Source organism: Triticum dicoccoides, chromosome 7A (assembly GCF_002162155.2).
Source record: "Triticum dicoccoides isolate Atlit2015 ecotype Zavitan chromosome 7A, WEW_v2.0, whole genome shotgun sequence".
Lineage (NCBI taxonomy): Eukaryota > Viridiplantae > Streptophyta > Magnoliopsida > Poales > Poaceae > Triticum > Triticum dicoccoides.
In genome coordinates, this window is record NC_041392.1 from 353,568 (window position 1) to 356,239 (window position 2,672).

At 52.9% G+C, this 2,672-nt stretch overlaps 1 pseudogene; it reads left to right on the forward strand.

Annotated features, from left to right (window-relative positions):
• Positions 1 to 2,028: 2,028 nt before the first annotated feature.
• The window catches only part of LOC119329739, a 6,348-nt pseudogene continuing 5,704 nt past the window's right edge, over positions 2,029 to 2,672 (forward strand).

Genomic DNA, 2,672 nt, shown 5'->3' on the forward strand with positions numbered 1-2,672 from the left:
GAGGTTGTCTACTTCCCGTTCGTGTTCATTCCGGACGCAGTCTACAAGGTCTCGCCGGCTCTGCCTATGAGCGGCGGCGGCGGTAGCGGCGGCGCGCCGTCAGCCCGCGCTGGTTTGTTGGGTGGGTTGGTTCCCCAGGGACCCGGTTGTAACTTCTATATTTATTGTGGTGCTTTGTACCACTATTCCTTTGCAATTTAATCTGAGGTCCTTCCCGCAAAAAAACAAAAAACCAATATGACCAGCTTGCGGGGGCTGATCGGGCGGCTTCATGTCTTGCTGGCCTGGCAATATCCGATCTCCAGGGGCGGGCTGCCCCTGTCGTGGCGTCCCGGTGGTGGGGGAGGCTTCGTGGCAGTGGTGGGCCCCTTCTTCCTTCTCCTCTTCTCTGGCGGCTGGGATGGGCGAGGGAGCGCAACGGGTGGATTCCACCGTTGGTTGCGAGCGTTTATGTTTTTTAGATGCGTACTTCGGGTACCACCAGATCTGAATGTATGGTCCTGATGAAATAAAAACGGCATTTATCATCCCTTTCGGGTGCTTTTGCTATATCATGATGTCATTCGGACTTAAGAATGCAGCCGCAAGTTTTCAGCGCATGATCCAAAAGTGGTTGCAAAAGCAGATCAGTCGGAATGTGAAGGCCTACATGGATGACATCATGGTCAAGTCTAGCAAAGGTTCCGACCTCCTAGTAGACCTCGTCGAGACCTTCATGAACCTGGGGCTTTTGGAATCAAGCTTAAACTTGCGAAATGTGTTTTTGGGGTTCCAGCTGGCAGACTACTCGGTTTCCTTGTTTCCGAACGAGGAATCAAGACCAACCCCGAAAGAATTGGCTCAATTATCCGAATGAAGAAACCAGAACATCTCCATGACGTCCAACGGCTCACGGGCTGTCTTGCAGCCTTAAGCAGATTCATATCAAGACTCGGAGAGAAAGCCCTGCCGCTTTACCAGCTAATGAAAAAACAAACAAATTTGAATGGAGGAATGAAGCGCAAGCTGCGTTCGAGGAACTCAAAGCTATGTTTTCCACCCAACTGATGCTTGTCACTCCGAGTGACAAAGAACTGTTGCTGCTATACATATCAGCTACAAGTCAAGTGATCAGCACAGTACTCACAGTCAAACGTGAGGAACAGGTTAAAACCTTGAAAGTGCAGAGGCCCGTATAGTACATTTCAGAGGCGTTGAGCCCTTCCAAGCAGCGTCATCCATACTATCTGAAACTGGTTTATGGAATCTATCTGACTGCAAAGAAGGTGGCACACTACTACCAAGAGCATTCGGTCACGGTGGTCAATGATGCTTCCTTATCAGAAATCATGAATAACATATATGTAACTAGCCGATTGGTCAAAAGGGCCATTGAACTCTTGCTTTTGGACATCAAATTTGAGGCGAAAAAAGCTATCAAGTCACAAACTCCAGTAGATTTTCTAGCCGATTAGTTGGAGGCATGTATGCTGGCTTCCTCCCTTGATTCAAGTCTCTTGCCAGATTGGTTGAGGCCAGATCGGAGGTGACAGGAGAGGATCTCAAGCTCATTGTTGATGGCGCTAGCGTGATTCAGATGATGTGACAGCAATGGAGGCGACCTAGGAGATAGCGTCTCTTCATCGTTGTGGTTGTTTTTTTAGAAAAGGAGAAGGACCCCTGGCCTCTGCATCTGAACGATGTATGTAGCCATTTTATTAATTATTCACACAAGATCTTACAAAGTCATACAACAGTAAGACTAAAGTCGCCGTCTAGGCAACATCCGTCGCTACTCCTATCCAGTTGATGAAGGGATGCTGATAGTCTGGGCCTAATACCAAACAGACCTCGCAGCCAAACTTAACACCTAAGACTCGAGGTCCCAACCAGGACGCCTGCCGGGTATGGGGCACCCACCAATCCGACGCACTCCTCAACCAGAACGCCTGCCGGGTATGAGGCCGCCACAGCCACCTGCCACCAATCCATCTTCAGTGTTGTACTGTTGCATCTACCTTGCCCAGTCTAGCTGCCGTCAACGCCACCATGACGCCAGACAGTGCCACCTCCCTGCGCGCGTCCATTGTCACACATCTGTCGGCGAGACCCCGCTACGCCACGCCGCCGAGACCAGTCGTCGATGACGTGATAGATACCACGCCGCTCCACCACCTTGCCAGGCCAGCTGTCGACGCCACCATGGCGCCAGACAGCGCCACCGCCCTGCACGAGGCCATCACGCCACGTCTAGCACCGAGACTCCGCTGCTCCATGCCGCTGGGACCCGCCGTCGTCGACGCGAGAGAAGGCACGCCACACCACCTCACGCCTCTTCCATCCGGCGCCGCTCCACAAACGATGCCCCCTAGAGGGAACACGGCACAAAAACGCCGCCATCGTCCGATCCGGTGATCTTAGGATTTCTCCCGGTGCGGCACGAGCAGGTTGACGATAGTTGCTTGACGATGCCTTCATCAAGGTAACGACGTAGACGCCGCCATCGCCCGCCATGACAGGAGTCGGCTCGGTTTCCACCAGCGACTATGTCTCCCCAACTCGCCACCGGTGCTAATAGTGGGATCCAAGATCCGTCACTACCAGCCTGGCCAACTGCCTTCGATGGAGAAGGCAGCCACCACCACCATGCCCGGGCCAAGAGACCCGAACGTCCTCGTGCCGCAAAGATTACC